Consider the following 20,881-nt stretch of genomic DNA (forward strand, 5'->3'; position numbering starts at 1 on the left):
ACGTGACCTTGGGTTAACTGTGATTAACACTCTGTCCCTCGCTTTCCTCCTCTGTAAAATGGGGATCAGAATAACACTTTCCTCATAGGGGTTTTATAAAGAACAACTGAGTAAAAGCACCCCCAGTGCTTGTCCGTGTGCCAGGCACACTGTCAGGGCTCAAAGAATGTTATCACTCCATTGAGGATGACCAGTTCCATAAAACCCACGCCCTGCTCTACTCCGGCAGGACCCAGGCCTCTCTGGCTGTTCTTCCGGGGCTTCTTTTGGGCTCCGCTTCCAGGGACTGGCTCTCTCAGGGTAACACTGTTTTGGGGATGATATCATCCACTCTCCTTCTTTATCCACCACCTGATGCAGGCACCGCCCAAACTCCCATCTACCCCATCCTTCCCCTCCAGGTCAAGCTACCTTTGCATTCACGGGGGAGCATCTGTGTTGCCCATCAGCAGCCCTAGGACCCTTGAGCTCAACATGCCCAAAGTTAAGGGTCCCCCTCTTCCCCTACCCCTCTAGCCACCTCTACCCCCTCCCCCACCCCAGCGTCCCGAGATCTCTTGCTGGGACCCCTGCAGTAGCCTCTCCCTTGCCTAATCTCATTCGTGTTCCTTCCACCCTTTACACTACAGCCAGAACACCCCGTCAAAAATCCAAAGCTGCCCGGGTCACTCCCCTGCTCAAACCCTTTCAAGAGCTCTCTCTCCACTGTTCTCAGGAGCGAGCACAAACGCCTTTCCCGGGAGGGCTTCTCCTGACCTCGCCCCATCTCCATCAGCCCCCGCCTCACCCTCTATGCTCTAGGAATAGCTGACTGCTGGGGCAATGCTACAGTTAGTTCACACGGCTCCCTGCTTGGCATGCCTTTCCCACCGGATTCTCCCAAATTCTGCACATCTTTCAAGGCTCAGTTCAGGCATCACCCCCTCAAGGAAGGCTCCGCTGATGCCTCAGATTGGACTAAGTACCCCTCCTGCCTGACAGCGACTGACATTAGGTGTTTATGGGTCTGTTTTCCTCCTTAAACTCCCCAAAGACCTTGTTTATCTCATCCATCCATCCATCCATCCATCCAACCATCCACCCATCTATCCATTAATCCATCTATCCATCCATCCAATGATCCGTCCATCCAGCCAGCCATCATCCATTCATCCAATCCATCCATCCAACAAAAATGCCTCAAGAGCCTGTGTTGGGCCAGGCACTAGGAATACAACAGTTAACAAGACAGACATGGTTACTGCCCTTGGGCAGCTGACAGTCCAGCAATGGAAACAATAAGAACATGTGACAGCTACTCCCCCTGCCCACACACACACACACACAGCAGCTGCACGGTGTGAGCTCTAGAGCCAGGCTCCCTGGGTTCAAATCCCGATTCCACCACTTGTTAGCTGGGAAACCTGGGACAAATTACTTCATTTTTCGGTGCCTCGAAAATTAGAACAGTCATACCCACCTCATAGGGTTGTTGGGAGGATTAAAAGAGCTAACAGATGTAAATCAATGGGAAGTAACCATAACCCTGCCTGGCACATAACAAATGTTTTCTAAGAGTTAGCTGTTCTCCTTGTTGATGGGGCACCAGGGGCACTTAGGACAGGGCCCCACCCTAGATGTAGGGCCACGTGATGCATTCGCTTTTTGTGTCCCTATGCCTGACACACAGGTGCTCAGGAAGTATCCACTGGGCCACGCTGGTGAGCCCTGCAAAGATGGTTCAGCCTCAAAGACTCACAGAGCTGGAAGTCATGTGCGTAACATTTGACCCGACTCGCCCAATTCTGCGGAAGAGATGGAGGCTCACCAAGTGAGTTAGCAGGAGGAAAGCACCAGCCCCCAGATCTCCTGACTTCCCAGCTGACGTCTCCTGCCCTATTCCAAGAAGGCTCTTGTCACCCGAGACGGTCTTGTCACCTGAGACAGATCCACAGCAGAAAGGCTGCGGCTCACCACCTAGGTCGCCTCTTTTATCTCCCTGCTTCCCCTTCTCACACCTCTCCTCCAAGCCCGTTTTCTTTTTCTCTCTGTCTCGTGGCCTGTGGTTCTCTTATTTCCAGCGGGAAATCCGGCCCTTCAAAAAGGCCACCAGAGATCGTGGTCTTCCTCAGGGAGCAGCTCAAACATATCACAGGCGCAGGTGCAATCCCCGGCCCCCCCAGTCCCTCTCCTGCTCCCACTGGATGGGGGAAGTCTTCTCCTCCATCTCCAGAAAGTTTCATTGTGCCTTCTCTGGGAATCAGTCTTTTTTGGATGCTCCAAGTTTCAGAAGGCAGATCCTCCAGGGACCTGGGTGCAGCAATGAAGGCCCAATAACAGCTCTCATCTGAAAGCCAGATCACATGTTTCCAGCCAAACACATAACTCTTACCCATCCGCCAGCGTGCTCTGGTTCCCAGCAGTGGCCTTTGAATGACATGCCATTCTTTGGCACTGCTGACTTGATGACAAGTGGCAATCCAGCAGGACGTTTTTAGAGGCTGTGGGATTTACAGAACCTGCTCTGCTAGGAAACTCTTCCTTTCACACCTCAACTGGCCTGGAAGGTGGCAAGAGAACGTGACACAGAAAAAATAACTCCTGGAGTGTTATGTGATGTTCTTTATTACTTTCCGTGGTTGGGCTATAGTATCAGTTATAAGTACCTTGAGCTTCACCTACCTTTGTGTCTGCACCTCTGCTGGGTGTGTTCACACACGTGTGTCTGAGGCTCACAGCGGCACAGAGGCTGGTCACTAGCCGGGGTATCCAATCCTGGGAGTGCAATATATTCAAGTGCTGGGAATTTATCTTAACATCTCACGGTAATGATTATACCACACAGATCTGCCTTGATAATAACAGTCATGGACAGAGTGCTAAAAACAGGGGTAGTAAATTTCATCTCCACACCTTACTATTGAAGAATTCATTATATTACCCTGTATGGCAATAGCCACTGGCCACGAAGATGTTTGCCCTGCATATGCGATGTTATGAGTCTTCCTTTATCTTTCTTGGAAAGGCTACAGCAGACCCATTCTTTTCAACAACAAAAAAATGGAAAACCATTTTTTTTCAGAAGAGAAAAACCATCTGCCTTCCCAACAAAACCCTTTCTACATTTTTGTATGAAAGACGATCTCTAGTAGACCTTTTTCTTGCCAAAGGGAACTTTTACCTAGCCTAAGGGGAATTTCTCTTTGGCTCTCTACCTAGCGCAGAACTCACCTTCAGAAGTTCATTCAATATGTGCCTTAACAACTCATTTGTAGATGAGGCAGCCCAATTTAATGCATCTAAAGGAGAGCAGGCAGCCTGGGGAATCAGACCTGAATTAAACCCCCAATCTGCACCTGATTAGTAGGGGGACGATACGTCTCTGTTTATGGCTGTTATCCCAGCTTCCTCATTAATTTAACAGCACCCCTTTCAGTCACAAAAGTGTTCAGGTTTAGATGATAAATTATATGATCACCTTATATTTACGTGAGTCACTGCAGGCAGGACACTTAACTTCCCCATACTGTGGTTTTACATGTGTTGAACGAAGACAAGGGATTCTAATTTACAGGGCTGTCATAAGCATGAAATTAGACAGTGTGCTCAAGGCTTGGTTCCCAGGAGTACCCAGCACTCCCATGAACACCAGCTACGTGCTCAAGAGGTCCACTTTCCAGGGAAAGCATTACTCTGTATGTGAGGTCTTTAGATTGTCAGTTTGAAGGCGGGACCTGTATTTTCCATTTTTCATTGTGAAAAGATCTATAAAACAGTAACGGCATCTGTGTCCAGCAGCTGCACAATTAATTCCACCAACTCTGACCAGGAAGTGAATCGCTTATGGATATTTTAACTCCTGTACTCTAGATCTTCTGGACTTCATTTACTCTTTCCACAAAGGTAGGGTTAAGATCAAAATTCACCCCAAACCAGACCTGTATGAAAAGGAGGCCAAGTGCATGTGGCTCAAAACCAGAAGTGGGGGAGGGATAAGAGATCCTTCAAACTGAGTGAAAGCCCTACCCCTCAGCCAATGAATCTGGTGAATTTCTTGCTTTCTCTAGCCAAAAAAAAACCGGCCTTACCGATCCAATGATAGGATAGTTCCTCAATAAAAGGATCTGAGGTATCTCATTTAAAAAATTAGGCCAGGGACTTCCCTGGTGGTTTAGTGGTTAAGACTCTGGGCTTCCAATGCAGGGGGCGCGGGTTCCATCCCTAGTCGAGGAGCTAAGATTCCACATGCCCCATGGCGCGGCCAAAACATAAATAAATAAATAAGAATTAGGCCAAATAGTACCCACAATCTTGCACATGAATCTGTGACAGCGTCATCATCTCAGGAAGCAACGGAATTTGCTGTTCTCTTTCACAAAAAGAGAGAGAGAAATGCTATCACTTCATTGACAAGCTTGTTAAAGACACCTATGCTCTCTTTAGTCTGACATGAGACGTAACAATATCTTGTAATGGGGCTGCTCCTATTTCTTTAAGGGAGTGGCTTTGACTCAATGAGAAATTGGATCAATAACTAAACCCACAGAAAAATGAAGGCACAACATTTGAAACTATTCGATTCCAATCTTATAATATTTTCTGAAACAAAGAAGGAAACAATATGATTCCCATTATTATTTCATATGATTGCCCAAGGTATTAGTAGTATTGGATGCGTGAAGATCCTTCCCATGCTCAACTTCTAAAGAATTAGAAAGGAAATGGTCAGCATTTTCATGCTCTAAATATAGATTTAGAAGCTGTGAGAGGAAAAAGATGCACAGGGCAGCACAGCAATGACTCGAGGAACGGTGCAGTAGGCTACTCTGTGGCAAAGTCACTTCCTCTCAACAGAAGTTTCCAGAAACAGAAAAAGGCTGACGCCACTCCCAGAAATCCAGTCATAGATTGGATCGGGGCACAGCCTCTAGTGTGGACTCACTGGGCAGCAAGGTAGCAACCAGGACAAAGGGCACCCCTTAGGAAGCTGTCTACCTCCACCCCAAACCCTACTTCCTGAGAAATGCCCCTTCCCCCGCAAATTAGAAAACACCCCGGCAGCCGTTTACGCAACATATTTCTTGGGCAATGGGGTACTTCATAGGGCCGTGCTGTGATTCTATCACTTTGAAGCACACCAAGAGGAAAACAGAAGTTGGGCTGTACATAGGGGCTTCTCCTGCAGAATGTCTGTGGTTTTTCTCCACTTGAAAAGCTGAACCAGAAACCACACTTCTATTAAGGATTCAGATAATCAGTACGTTTGGCTTTAAATGCATCTTGTACCTTGTAGTGATCAATACAAGCCTTGCCGGGAGGACTGTTCTGACAAACTTGCCTCCTAGTGTATGATAAAAGAATGACCCAAGGGTAAATCAAGCACAATTCTTTGACCAGGTCTAAGAAGAAAATGAGCCAACTGGAGATAAGCTCACGTCCCCTCTACAACCATACCTGGCAGCCTTGGGGAAAGGCTGAAGTCACGAGGTGGTCAACTCCCCAATGAATGGAAGAGACAGTGCAGCAGTGCAGTGTGTAGTGTCCAGAGCGCTCCCCAATTCTACTCCACGATTTCTGTACCACCCACCCCTTGGCGGATAGGTGAGATGGTACCCCTTCTCCAAACGTTTGAAATGCATAAAATAAAATACATAGTATTACAGAGGAAGTCAATTATATTTAAATATGGTTACCAAAAACTTTTAAAATTGTGACATAATAAAACATATGCTTGGGACTTCCACGGTGGCACAGTGGTTAAGAACCCGCCTGCCAATGCAGGGGACACGGGTTCGAGCCCTGGTCCAGGAAGATCCCACATGCCGCGGAGCAACTAAGCCCATGCGCCACAACTACTGAAGCCCGGGTACCTAGAGCCCGTGCTCCGCAACAAGAGGGGCAATGGGAGGCCTGTGCACCGCAACGAAGAGTAGCTCCCGCTCACCGCAACTAGAGAGAAAGCCCGCGTGCAGCAACGAAGACCCAACGCAGCCAATAAATAAATAAATAAATAAATAAAATTACTAAAAAAAACCCCACACATATGCTCGTTTATTAATACATTAAATAACACTATCCAGCAGCATGTAATAACCACCATAATTTCTAAGTCATAATGAACATGACATTTCAAGATTATCTGTTAGCCATCTGAAATGTGATATGAAAATATGGGCTTCCTATTGGTGACAAAGTCACAGACAATGCTAATATTACTGTGGTTTGTGGCCAACATCCAAAAGTTAAGGGATTGCTCAATTTTGGTTAGAGGTGAGTGAAAATCAAGGTGTAATATTTTCCCATGCCAAGCTCACAGATCCCCTTGAACCTCTGCAAAGAGGGCTGCAGTAGTTCACATGAAACTCATGAGATAATCTGATTTCATCCCCTACTCTTACGGCTTTTCCAGAATCATGAGACCCACAACAGAGCGGGAACCCGGCAGTAGAATCAACCACTTACGAGGGAGCAGGGAGGATCTACCACAAGGACAGTCGGCCTCCCATGGAAGAAGCAGAATGGGCCAACAACTCCACTCCCTTTTTCTCCATCAGTTGTACCCAATGTGTGGGCTATAGTTTTCTATTTTTTAAATGGTTAGTGTTAAGAGTTATTTAATTCAGTTGACTCATGGGTGGGGGGATTACTTTGCAAATCATTTCCCCAAGTGCTGTGTTCTAAATGTTATTAGCCCCAGAGTTCAAGGCTTACGGCAAACCTCTAACACCCCTTTACTCCCTGAAATCAAATTCTTAGATAACCTTCCTAAACACATTTTCAAACATATGTATTTATTGCTTTAATAGTAATATAAATGAGAATAAAAGGAAAATAATTTATAACAAACTGAACATGTATTTCAATATGCAATTAGTTGGGCCAGACCAATCTAGAAGGCTTAAGAAGTTGTTAGATGCTTGTACTTTACATAAAATCAAAAAACAGGTGAGTTACAAGTGTGGACTGCCACAGGTGATATGGTGATGTCATGGGGGGGGGATGTTTTTCCAAAATGGCAAACACCTCTTGGTAAATTTCCCAATAAAACAAAGCACAATCTTTCTTCATTGATTGGAAAAGTCAACGTTTATTTTAAACATGCAAAATACCCTTCATGTATAAGTTAGGTCTCTAGGTTCAGGCAATAAATGGGTTTTGTCATCCACAATCATCTTGTTACCAAATTGGCCCACCAGACCGGCGCCAGGCAAAGCCCCTCTCGTCTTCACCAAGGATGCTCTTTTTCAGTTCGGATTCGAGCAGCCAATAACTAAACCAATGCTGAGACTGCAACAGCACTAGCTGTATTCAGTAGCCAAAGACTGGAGAAGCGGGAACCTAGTTCTCAAATCAACCTGATTCCGGCAGAGACAACAAATATATAGGAGGGTGGAGATTAAAGATTGGGATTTGGAAACAGTGGGAGAAATATTCATGAGTTATCTGAGAAGAGGGGTGTGGTTTGGACCTGGAACTGTACCAACTCTCCTTTTCAGTCATTGCATGGGCTTTTCCAGTGGCTGTCATGGCAATCGTCAAGTGTCATGGCGCCTGTGTGTGTGTCATTTAGCATGTTAATATATTACAGTGAGCATATAATGAGGCTCAAGGTCTACAGGAAGGCAAATCTTCTGTCATCTTGGGCCTAGTTGATTCTAACCAACACTTTTTTTTTTTCTCTTTGCCGCTTCCACCTGAAACTTAGATCAGATTTGGTTTCTATTCAAGGGAGGGGCAGGGGTATGATTCTGGGGCAACAGCCATGGTAATAGTCTCATAGTGAGACACAGGACACACATGGGGATGTAAGACTATTCTATCCGTCACAGATGTTGGCATCCCTGGTCCCCATCCAGTAAATGGTAGTAGCACACCTCACTCACTGACAACCAAAACTGTCCCCTAAATTTCTAAAATGCCCCCAATAAACTCCCTAGAGCTAGCCAAAATCCACATTGCAGTACCCACGCTCTGCCCACATCTGGGTGACGTCAAGCTGGACCACTCAGGGGACACTCCCCAGGAAACTTGCATTTGCATAATAAGAGAAAGATCAGTCTTGCTGAGTGGCTTACCCAGCAACAAGCGCCCTTACCCAGAGTTCTGCCCCTGGGACACAAAAAGCAGAGCTAGGCAGGGAAGAGAATTAAGCAGTGAGGCAGATGGAGGCAGCAAGGAAGCAAGGGGGTCCCTGGGGTCCCCAGAGCTTTGATCCCAGGCTGCTGGCAGCTCACAGCTCTGCTCCTGTAGCCCTGACGTGAATTCTCCACTTGTGCTGAAGCAAGCTCCAGCGGGTTTGTGTTGCCAGCACCCAAAAGAGTCCTTATTCATTACACACGTCCAATCACCTGCTGGGAAGGCCACCCACCTGAACTAAGGAGGGCAGCTCACATCAAAAATGTTTAGAAGAACCTATTCTACTTTTTCAAAGAACCTACTTTATTTGGGGGACACTGCTCAGACTTTTACCAAAGCTCCCCATGCTGTACTTGAAGCTCATTTGGTTTTGACTCTGTTCTCACTGCCAGTAAATAAATGGGCCAGTGCCCATTCTTCATCTGGCATTGCAGATTCTAGAAAGACAGATCCAGATCATGCTGAAGCCTTTTCTGTCTCAGCTGTTTCTCATCAGTCTCATTAGCCACACGACATAAATAATAATGTTGTCCTCCCCTGGCAGGCTTGGGAAATTTAGATATCGGAGAAATTTAGCCTTTAAGGGCCCAATTAGATATCTGAGTAAAAAGAAAAAAAAATTTTTTCCAGAGACTTTCCAACTCCATAAGCCCATGATTTAATGTCTCTAAATTTTATTATACTCAGAATTAATATCACCCTAATTCAGAAATGTGACAATAAGGACCAGTTGCCAGAAAGGTGTTCTAAAAGAACCCAAGATGACTGTTTTTCAACCTCTTCCACTAATGGACTCCATTATATCACAAAAAAAGGCACTGCTGGAATCTAATGAATAAATAACTAGCACTTGAATAGAATTTGTGTCCATTTTAATGCCAGCTACTTTCCACAAGAAAGCCTCATTTAAATTAGAAAGCGGGGAGGGGCGGGGAGCATGCTTATAATGAAACACTTTCGAAATGCTTGAAAAGTTTCCTATATAAGCCAATCAGGTAAAACGTTAAATAGCAAAAACTTAATTGTTGAATCTAAGTGAATAAACCAGAGAGTTTGAGTGTAACACAGGACGAGGGTTAGTTTTCATATCTGCCGGATTTGTTTAGTGTAATTTCCAGAAGAGTTATCAGGAGAGCTAATAGTCCCTTGAAAGGTGTGTCTTCTAAATAGAGGATCACAACTCACCAATGGGTTATGAAACCAATTCAGGACAAGGGTCAGAAAACTTTGTCTTCAAGAGCAGGAAATACCTTAGGCTTTGCAGGCCAGATATCTCTGTCACAACTGCTTGACTCTGCCATTGTAACTTGAAAGCAGCCATAAACAATCTTTGCGTTCCAACCAAACCTTATTTACAAAATGGGCTGCAGGCCACAACGCTGACTCCTGACCAGCATTTTTTCAGCAAATGAAAGAGCAGAAAACATCAGAGGCCATGAGAGGTAGAAGGGTAGGTTCTGTCTCATGAAAGTTTTCTTGCTGCTATACACACATGTATATGTGAGTTCTGGTCAATATGTATTTCTTACTGTAGGTTGAGGGTCAAAGGCCACCATATTAGAAATGATAAATAGTTTGAGAAGAAAAAAACAAGTCTTCTTCTGACTGAAACTGATAAGAGTTTACAGGACTTTCATGTTTAAAAAAAAAGAAAGAAAAAAGGGTAGATATTATGGGCAAGTTCTTAAGCCTAACGTATAATCTTAAAAGAATATTTTTAAATATATTAAAATTTGAAAAAAGAATATGAATTAGTTACAAGTAGTCCAAAATGACCTTCAAAAGGACGCTAAAACTGCTTCTTATGCTATGCAAATATCTGATCTGAGCTGTGTATCAGTTAGCAATGGCTGCATAACAAACTTCCCCAGAACTCTGTGGCTTAAAATAATCATCGAAGCTTTCCACAACTCTACAGGTCAGCTGGCTGGCTGGTTCTGATGACCTAGGACAGGCTTAAATAATCTTGGCAAGATATGCTCAGGAGACTTCGAGCAGCCCGAAGTTCAGCTGGGGGCTAGCTAGTCCAGGAGAGCCTCAGCTGACACAACTTGGCTCATTCCCCTGCATCTGTCAGTCCCTCCCTTAGACTAGCCCGGGCACACTTTCATGGGGGTGGCAGGGATCTGAGCGAGCACACCTAGCTGTGTAAAAAGGTGAATCAGAAACTCGTAGGCTCTTAAACTCTGTTTATATGGCATCTGCTAACATCCCAGGAGCCAAAGCAGTCACGTGGCCAGTAGTGGGGAAGGGGAGGGATGGGGACTAGTAAGTTACAAGGCAAAGAGTGTGGATACATGGAGGCCATTAATTGGGGCCATTAGTGCAATCAATCTGCCACAGACATTATTTACTGTTTGTCATCACCTCGTCAGAAGCAGAGAGATTTTACATTATTTTAAGCTTTCTCATTACCATTTCTCATTTTGGTTTTCCATTATCACTTCTAAGGCAGGAAGGCAGAGTGAAAAGAACATAGGCTTTGGAATCAATGAGATCCAGTTCTGCAGCCTGGCTCTGCCACTTCTGGCTACATGACCCTGGGCAGGTCTCCTTTGCACCTCAGTTTCCTCATCATAAAAATAGGACTACTAACATAACATCAGCCGGAACACAAAATGTGTGTAGTTCAATGTCTGGCCACCTCAGATCTCAAATCTTAGACACTGTTTGCAAATAGTTAACTTAAATATATTCAAAAAGATGAGGAACAAGGCAATAGGAAAATTTCCTGAGAAGTAAAGTTTCTTGACAGAAAAGTACAGTTCCTTTACATAAAGACTAGAAAACCATTTCTTTACAAAGAGTTTTGGGGACTGTGGCAGCAGAAAAATGGCCCCCAAGGATGTCCACATTCTAATCCCTGAAGCCTGTGAATACAGGACAGGTGTGATGAAGTTACAGACCTTGAGATGAGATTATCCTGGATTATCTGGGTGGACCAATCTAATCACATAGATCCTTAAAATCAGAGAATCTTTCCTAGCTGTGGTCCCAGCCTGATGGCAGAGGGACAAGGAGTCAGCCCAACGTCGCTGGTTTTGACGCTGGAGGGACGGGCAGGAGCCTGTGAATGTGGGTAGCCACTAGAAGATAAAGCGGCAAGGCAAAGGATTCTCCCCTAAAGCTTCCAGAAGGAATGGACAACTTGATTTTAGCCAGTAAGACCCGTGTTGGACCTCTGACCTACAACATAACATAATAAGACAGTAAATTTGTGTTGCTTTAAGCCACCCAGTCTGTTGTTATTTGTTAAAGCAGTAACAGAAAGATGATGTAACTTGTCATCTTTATACAAAGGCTGACAACGAGGAAATAGAAAAGTCTCTCTTGAGGCCACTGAACCAGGAGGAAGAAACTATGGAACTTGGAGAACACTAATCAGGCATGGCATCAGAATCGGAAAGCTGTATCTGATTCTGGTTACAAGGGCAATGAAAGAAAAGGCAGTATGACAGAATAAGCAACTCGTTATCAAGGAAAACACTTCACTGCAGGCTACAAGGAAATACAAAAAAATCATTATTTATCCATACAATCTCCAAGGATCCCCTGGCTATAGCTGACAAGCATGCACTAGGGGAAAAGCCATATTTTAAAAATACTTCCACAGAAACTTTCTACAGGTTTCATTTAACTGACGGCTATTCCAGAGATACGCAGCTCCAACTCTGATCACTTCCACTTCTGTTTATAGATAATAGGACAATAAGGTAACAAGCCCTAGTGGTGTGTGGACATGAACACACACACACACACACACACACACACATACACATGCACACAAAGTCTCAATTTGTTGGGCTTCCTGAGCCCACAAATAATGCTCACAGTGAGGGAGAAAAAAGTATACAAAAAGTCCACTGATTGATTTGAAAAACAGAACTCCAAACCGGCACAAAGAGGACCCCAGAATTAGGAATACATCTAAGAATATTCTTAAGGACAGATTAAAGAAACTACAGTAGATGAGTGTGCTGGGTTCAGCCCGGAAGTCACACTAGCAGAATCCCACAGCTGCAGGAGACACTAAGAGATGCCTCATTTGATGGATGAGAAACCAGAATCCCCCAGCGCTGAACTGACCTGCCTGAGGACAGCCCTCTAACTGCGGAGAGGCCTCACCTGCCGGAGCGGGAGCTAACGCATGACGCCATGCTGCCCAGCTGATCACGTGGCTCTCGTGTCGGGCCCTGTGCAAGGCAATGCGGCTTCCGATCACACCTACAGAGCTCCAGACTCCTTGCTGCGAAACCCCTGGAGCCAGATGTAAGTTTTTAACCAACCTGGGGGAAAAAAAACTCTCCCTCTCTGGAGCTCCCATCAGAATAGGAAATAAGGAATGGTGAAATATAGAAGGAAGTTGATAACATTTGCCTGTACTAAATTATGTACCGTGCAAGATTACCCACATAATGTCACCTTTAAATCTAGCAAGCACAATAGTTAGGCATCACAGAAGGGGAGGAGGGGGAAATGGACCATTACTAGTCGCCACAGCTGAGAACTCTGTTAAAGAAGGTAGGCCATCCCTATGGACAGAGGGGCTGGAAGCTATGTTTGCAAGGATCTCACATCAGACTGGGACTCCTCATATGATGAACATTATTGGGGAGGGAGATGGAGGAAAGCATCCCTTCCGCTCCAAGTCCCCACTCAGGGCTGCCTCTAACCTTGGTGGCTTTGAAAAATTCTAGGAGATGGGGTAAGGGAAGTATACAAACAGAAATACTAAGAAAAGTATGGAAGGAAAACAGAAAGATCATACTTAGCAAGAGGCAAAGACAGTGCTTTCCTAAACAAGATGGGTAAGAGAAAGAATTGGTCATTTAGAAAACTCCTCAGTGGAATGAACACTAGTAAATAAAAAAATCAGAGTTGAAAATAACAAGACGGCCCCAAAAAAAAGCAGCTGCAAGGAGACTGATATCAAAGTCTCTATTCTTTCAACACAGTTGTTTCAAAGGGAAGCAGCGATGAAGGTATATAAACAGAATTTGGTCCAGCTTGTGGCAGTGCAAATTCTTAGCCACTTTCCCCCGGGCGCTGTGCCACAGAACCACAGAACTCTGTGAGCTTGGTCCTCTTCTGCTCTTTGAATCTCAATTTCCCAAGGGGGGAAAAAAAAAAAATAGCTTCACTAGGGGAAGCTGGCTAAGCTGGTTATTTCTAGGCTGAGAAGGACGGACCGTGGCCTCTTATTTCTGAACATACAAAAACACACAACCCAAAAGATAGTGATCATAAAGGGCTGGTTCTTCTTAGGTAAGCATTTCAACTGTCTACTGAAGATTCTGCCAGCAAAGGCAAAAACAACTTGAGTTTTTCCTCAATCTTTTTTATTCAATACGGGAATTTTATTTCTTTATTCTACACTTCCTTTGCCACATGTGTAAGATTATACAACTTTAGGACTGAACAGAACGTTGGAGCTCGTTCAATCCCCTCCTACTTTCCAACATAAGAACTGAAGCCCAAAGCGGTCATATGGGCTGAATTAATGTGTTCTTCATTTGCATACTGCTTTATAACTGAACTTAACTCTTCTGTGTGGGCCCGAACCAGGCCTAGACTTTAAACCTTTGAGCAGCTAGGGACTATGTATTAACCAGAAATTGTTCAGAATCAGGAACAGGTGAGAGCAATGTCATGTCTGCTGCAAGCCCGGTCATATGTAAGGAATAAAATGAAAGGAAATGGTGCTTGTTGGCACGCCAGATGGGAAAATTCCACGAAGCACGAAAATCCCGGTGGTCAGAGGAATATTTTGCAGGGCCTTAGCTCTCTTTCTAGGATCCCACAGACACCAAGGGAATGTCTTCACAGGCCCTTCTTTGGAAATGTTGAGAAATAGCCCTGACTCCTCTGCCAGGTTACCCCCAGCCCACCCCATGCTCCTAAAGGGTGGAAATCAACACTGAGAGGGGCCAGGAGCTGTAAGACACAGCTGCAGAGACAGACACAGAGAGACAGAGAGAGAGAGAGAAAATGAATATTTAAGAGTGAAATGTAAAATCCATCCCAGGCTAAATTCCGAAGATGTCAAACTTAAAAGGTGACATGAGCAAGGGAGCATCTCATGTGAAGGCACGTAAGTTGCTTAGATCCTCCCATTTGGGGCTGGAGGAAGGAGTGGGGCACACCCACCTGTTCCCCACCAGATTGCAGGGTGAGGCTGGGTGTGAGCACACAGGGTTCTGGGAGTGGGTGGGACAGATGCCAAATGACCATCGCATTCTCTTCCTGGGTCATTTCTCTAAACAAGGCAGGCACACATCTGTTATCAGTTGTTGCCACTGTCCCTGAGGGACCAAGGCCCAGCGTGGCCACCGCTGTCAGCCAGGGGGACTTCGAGCAAGTCCTTCTACCTCCCTGCACCTCCAGGACCGCAGCTAAAAAGAGAAAGGACGCAGGGAGATCTCCCTGAGGTCCCTTCCAACCCCTGAGTGCCTAAGACTCCTCTTGGCTTTGGTTGGAAAGCCAGCGCTGGCCAGTACAGGGTGAGCTTGCTAGCCTAAACAACTAAGCACAGCCCAGCGAACGCGGGCTCGGGACCTAGACCACCCGGGTTCGGATCCTTACCCTGCCGCAAGCGGCTAGCTGTGCGCGACCCTGGCCAGCTTTCACAACCTCCCAATTCCTCAGTCTCCCTACTGTAGAAACTGGGAATAACAACACCATCCACCTCGGCGTTGTAGCCAGGAGTAAATGGGATAGGAAAGAAGCCTTTGCAATCGTGTCACCTCTAGAAGATACATTTTTCATCACCATCGCTCCGAGTTTCCTCGCCCACTTGCTCTCAACATTTCTCCACCCAGACATACCATCTTCGCTGATCACCAACATAACACACTCCCATGGGTGGACGGAGACATGAAAGAGATCCAGAACTATCACAGTGGAGGACTGTTCTGTGTGGGATATTAGAAAAAGCATCTTACCAGCATGCCAGGCCTTAGAAGCCGGCTGTGCCGAGAACGCAGCCCTAAGGAGTGGCGCTTAAGCAGGAGTCGGTGGGCGGAGCTGAGGCAGGAGTCAGTGGGCGGTACCCTTGCCCTCAGGGGCCGTCTCCCCCAAATCACAGAGGGTGCAAATCAGTGAGGCTGTTATTCTTCTACGGATAACGCTGAAATGCTGACATTTTTGAAAAAGTAAATCAGTTGCAAACACCGGTACTTAACTCTTACAGCTAACGAAGTACTTGCATACACCTCGCTCCTGAGTTCAGGAGCAACAGGGTGGAGAAATACTCCTTAGCCATCCTAGGTAACCGCCCCAGCTGGGGTCAAGGTCCAGCAGGCGTTAACTGCTGGGGGTGCCCATTTACAGGGAGAACTGCACCCCGCCCCCCTCAAGCCCAGCCCAGATAGCTTATCCCTCTTGCGTGTCCAGATTTGTGAGGCTGGACAAAGGGCCCGGAGAGGAAGGCCCCTATTCTCTTTCCAGAAGGTTAGGTGTTCACACAAGAGAGCGGTGGGATTTTCAAGAAATAAAGTGATTCCTCCAACCTTTCCCATGCACACATACAGCTTTCCAGATATGACAAAGTCGGGGAAGGAGGCACTTAGTTGTGGAAATGAAAAAACAAACACATAAATACAACAGTCCAAGTGGGCAAACAGAGATGGAGCCCCAACTCTTCCAGCTGAGAACGTGGTTACAGTACTAAGGTTCCTGGGACCCATTTTGGCAGCTTTCCGAGAGCTATTAATTTGCCTTAATGTACTGAAAGAGAAGGTGAGATGAATTAAAAGTGAGAAGGTAATTTTGAAGGAGGACGGACGTCTTCATACGCAGCACCAGCGCCCACCATGTATGGCTCAAGGTGGTTGCCTGATGAACACCCCGTGAGAACCCACAGCTGGCACTGAGGTCACAACTATGCTTGGACTTTTCGTGTTGACCCAGGATGTGACATAGTATGGGGACATGGCTTAGATTAGCCACTTTAAGAAGAGGGGGTAAGGGAGATCTTGACTCAATTTCAAACAGGAATTGAAAAGTTTAGCCATTTATTCAATATCCTGGGATAAACCATAACAGAAAAGAATATAAAAAAGGAATGTCTATATGTGTATAACTGAGTCACGTTGCTGTACAGCAGAGATTGACACAACCTTGTAAATCAACTACACTTCAATTTAAAAAACAATTTTTTTGAAGTGAAGCCATCTTCTGGCTATTAAGAGTGACTCTATACTTCAAAGCAATTATGAACTTTAAAGGCAGCCTAGTAAAACGTGCCCTGGCAAGTACCAAATTTATTTCTGACCCAAACCTCTCCACTGTCACCCACCTGGCACTCTCCCCCCAAATATAAAGGTATTACCTCTCTTTTTTTAAAGTACCTAGATTCTGTATCTTTTTTTTTTTTTTGCTGGATTTTAGTTCCCCGACCAGGGATCAAACCCGGACCCTCGGGGTGAGAGCGCGCAGCCCTAACCACTGGACAGCCAGGGAATTCCCTAAAGTACCTAGATTCTGAAACACACACACCCTCCTTCAGCCAAAACTATCTGTTAGTTTTGGCTGACACCTGGTGTCACCTGATTATCGGTACCCTTCCCCAAACTTTGACATCCCCCATAACAAACCCCCAGAGATAACGCTCCTGACAGCACGGGCTTTCCTGAGAGCTACTGTGACAACATCAGCACAGAACGCCACCTCCAACCACCACGCCACCCTCCTACAGCCAGTAAGCCAAGACACACAAAGAGGACGGAATAAGAGTCCTCACTGCTCTTTAGGCCTCTAGGGAAGGAGCAGAGCAACTACCTGCCTGGAGGACCAGAGTGCAAAAGGACTGGAACTTTCCAACCCAACCAAGACTTGGGAAAACTGCTCTGGGCACTTTTCCAGACATCTCTGCAGGGAACACTGGGCACTGTCTGTCCCCCCCCCCCCCCCCAAAATCAACCTGAGAGTGACTCTGCAGTGACTTAGATCCCGAACCACATGGAACATTAGGAAAAGTCACGTCAAATATCAGAGTGACATCTAGAATGATGGTGACGAGGCTCACTTCTCAGTGGAGGAACCAAAGGCGTCCCCCCCCCCCCACCTCGGCTAGGATCACAGGGGGACTCTGGTGTTGCAATGCTTTTGGAGGCCAGCTGGGCAGAAGGCTGGCTGGTTATTCTTAAACGGAGAAAACTGAATGGGAAGGTAGCAAATTTGAATTCTTGTGATCTCCTGAGGTCCCTTCCAGCTCCAAGATGCTACCAAAGAACACTGCATATGCACATACATATGCACATGCTTCTTTATAAAAACGTATATACGGATGTGTGAATATATATACATGAGTACTATATTCACACTTCCAAACACAAAGCACTTGAAACGCGCACTGCTGAGGCGATTCAGAGGCCCACGACGCTGGAACACAGATGCAACTGGCAGATCTGAGCAGAGCCACCAGCCCTCCCGCCACTACAGTCACCTTAAAATCAACCTGCAGCTGCTTGTGTAGGTGTGAACCCTGCAAAGCCCCAAACCAGGACTGCAGACTCCTTTCTTCCAGTGACTGTAGTCACGAGTATCCCAAACTCAGGAAGGCGGGCTGGAACACAGGAGGGGAAGAAAAGAAAAGCCCAAACCTCTGTCCAGGCACCCAGCTCTGCCAGGGTCAGGGATCGGGCAGAGCACCATCCTTCTCCTCTTCCCCCGTCCCTCCAAGAGGCAACAAAGTCACCCTCTTCCCCCTCTGCCATCACCTCCTTGCTCAGGGCCTCTCCTCTTCAAGTTGACCGCATGGACATCAAGTTGGTAACTGGAGAAACTAAAAAGGCCTCTAAAAAGGAGAGCTTTGCTCTAATCCTAACCAAGCCAAACAAATTTGAGGGAGCCTATCTCAGCCCTGAACAATAACAGCAAAAACAATCTGTGGTTTGGAGGGCAGGGGGAAGGTGGTACGAACATTTATTTACTAAGAAAGATCTGTGATGGTGTGCCCATCATGAAAAACAGTTTGGTGATTTTCTCCAATCAAAGACAAGGAAGTTCTGATCCTGAGTCAAGGCTCAGGATGTGGGTAGCTAAACTGGGGAGGGGGTGGGGGGAGGTGGGCGGTAGGGGGTGTGTCTCTCGGAGTAAAAACCCACCAAGTCCCTCAGGTCCTGACAATGAACGGGGGGCGGGGCGCACCAGCTTCCCACTTGCCTCTCTGGAAAATGAGATCCTACGTCTACACTTGGATCTGAGTTGTTTACAGGTGCAGTGCTGTCACGCCACGGGAACCCCGCACAAACCTCAGCTTTCCCCTCCCCAACTTCACAGCCCCAGAAGTGCCCAGCCTTCCCTAACTGTGCCGCCAGAGCCTGGTGCAGACAGCGGCGTCCGCCCTGGGCCGGGCCTGGCAGTCTGTGTCAGGAGTACCGGGCCACAGACCTCGACTCCGGCATCTCTGAAAACCTTATGCGTCTCCAGGTTACCGCAGCCCCCAAGCGCCCAGCACCCTGTTGGCGCTCCAAACGCGGCCGGGCAATGCAAGCGCCACCTCTTCCCTCTTCCGCGCGGCAGCTACGAAACCACGGCATTGTGTGTGACAGCGAGGGTGTGCGCGAACGTCCCCGGGCTCACACACCCCCTTCCACCCGGTCTGCTCACGGCGCCCGGTCTGTGCGCGCGGCGAGCGCATCGCGAGCCGGTCCCCGCGTCAAGCGGCCTCACCGCCAGGCCTCTGGCCACCGGGCCTCGGACCTGACCTCGGGAAGCTGGGGGCAACGTCCACGCCCCCATTCTCGGCCGCGGGGGCGACCGGCGAGAGCAGCGCTAGGAGCCGGGCAAAGGCGAGGCAAGGGCCGGGGGAACGCGAAAGGGCGACTGGCGGGCGCCGCGCCCCCAAGTTTGCCAGCCGCGGGCCGGGAGGGGGCCAGGAGGGGGCCGGGGCGGCTCGCGACTCGGCAGGAAGTTCCCAGGGCTGCACTGAGCATGCTCTCGGGGATTATGTGCGCGGGTGTGGGCTCTGCGCTCCCCGCAGCCTCTCCGGCCAGGCAGCCTCCGGAGCGCGCCGGCGGGATCGTGGGCCCACGGAGGTCCCTTAGGGGTGGGGGGCACCCCCGGGCTTCCCTGGTCCCCAGGACCAGAGCGCCCGCCCGCCGCATCCCCCTTCCCCCGGGGCCGGGAGCCAGCCTCCCTTGTTGTTCCTCCCCACTGGCCGGTGGCTGAGTCCGCCCTGCGCGCCCAGGTCCCGGGGACCCCAGCCCGGCCCACACCCGCAGCGTGACCCCACCAGGCTCCTCCGCGGTCCGAGCGCCCCTCTACCATCCCTGGCCGCTCGCCTCCAGCCCGCGCAACCAAAGCCTCCTCCGGACAGTCCCTTGAAAAGCCCAAACCCCCCCACTTCCCAGGGGCCATGGGGGCCTGCAGTCTCCTCTGGGAAGGGGTTGCCCCGGGCAGGCGGGCGCCTCCAGGCGCGTCCCCGGCTGCACTCCCGGCTCTCTCAGAGCGGCCGGGGCACCCACGCAGGCGGCGGAGGGGCGGCGGGCGGAAGCCCCCAGCCGCGCAGCCCACGGAGCAGACTCTTCCCCTCGCCTCCCGCGCCCAGCTCCCCGCGCCCTCCGCGGTCCCCTCTGCGTTCATCTCCCCGTGGAGATGGAAAGCTTCGACGCGATCGCCCCGACCCACTGGCTCTCACCTCCTTGTTGAGCAGCAGCAGCAGCAGCAGCAGCAGCCGGGAGTGCCTGCCAGCTGCCGTCCCCGGGGGGGGGGGGGGGGGCCCAAGGCTCCGCGGGGCACGGGGTGGCGGCACCCCGAGCCTGCGGCGGGGCTACCTGGGCTGGATCGAGCCCGGGGCCGCCGCGGCAGCCGCGGGAGCCGCAGGGCCGCCGCCGAGCGGGCCGCGGCAGGGACGGTCTGCAAACTCTCAGCCCCGGCGGGGCCGCGCGCGGCGCGTCCACACTCGGCCTGAACACTGCAGAGACGCTCCTCGGGGGCTCAGCTGACCAGGGCGGGGGTCTGGCTTCAAATTCTTCCTACCCTCCCCTCCCGACCTCTCCAACTTCTCCCCGCTTCTGGGCTCGCAGCTCTCTAAGGCAGGGATTCCGGCCGGGGACGTTCGGCAAACTCCCCGCCCTCCCCGCCGAGCGCTCAGCCAATTCGGAACGCCCCAGCCTCTCAGGGGCCGTCTGCAAACTCCCAACCCTGTCGGAGAGGACTTTACCAACCTCTCAATTCCGCAGCCCGAAGGGAGCAAGGGAGACACTTCGCGGCCACAAATAATATTCTAGCAAGGTCAGGGGCAAATGTGCAAATGCTGATGTGACAATGCATCCTCCAGAGAGGTGCAGTCCAGGCCTCTCAGCACCAGGGGCCTTCCAGCAGTTAAGCCCAGTGACGGGAGATTATGGACTCAACCAGCTACAGGACGGGCAGCTTGAATCAATGCCCTGAGCCTCAGTTTCCATCTTTGTAGAATGGGCTTTATGAAGCAGTATATGTTTCTGCCACTTGGTTGCTGTGACCTTGAGCAACCCACTTAACCATTTGAATTCAACTTCTTTATCTACGAACATAATAAATGGGCCTTCTTGAGGTTATTCTGAAGATGAAATAAAATATATGTAAAGTACTTAGCAATACCTGGCACATAGTAGGCGCTCAATAAATGAATTCCATTTCTCTTTCTCTTTCCCACTCCCGCCCCCGGATTTTATGAACACTCTGGACTGGCTAGCTGAACACTGTACTGTTGTAAATTCAGAAAGAAATAAAACACATCCCATGCCCTGAAGGCATCACAAAGAACATTGACTGACACCAC

At 48.5% G+C, this 20,881-nt stretch overlaps 1 protein-coding gene across 5 annotated transcripts in view; it reads right to left on the bottom strand.

Moving 5' to 3' along the window:
• The window catches only part of MGAT5 (alpha-1,6-mannosylglycoprotein 6-beta-N-acetylglucosaminyltransferase), a 363,475-nt gene extending 343,582 nt beyond the window's left edge, over positions 1-19,893 (bottom strand). For 4 of the 5 annotated variants that reach the window (XM_059927613.1, XM_059927614.1, XM_059927611.1 and 1 more), the window contains exon 1: positions 19,757-19,893. The gene's annotated coding sequence lies outside the window, so the exon portion shown is untranslated. The remainder of the gene's footprint in view (positions 1-19,756) is intronic. The other variant, XM_059927612.1, reaches the window with a different exon arrangement.
• Between the last annotated feature and the right edge of the window lie 988 nt (positions 19,894-20,881).

This window comes from Balaenoptera ricei, chromosome 7, assembly GCF_028023285.1.
Source record: "Balaenoptera ricei isolate mBalRic1 chromosome 7, mBalRic1.hap2, whole genome shotgun sequence".
NCBI lineage: Eukaryota > Metazoa > Chordata > Mammalia > Artiodactyla > Balaenopteridae > Balaenoptera > Balaenoptera ricei.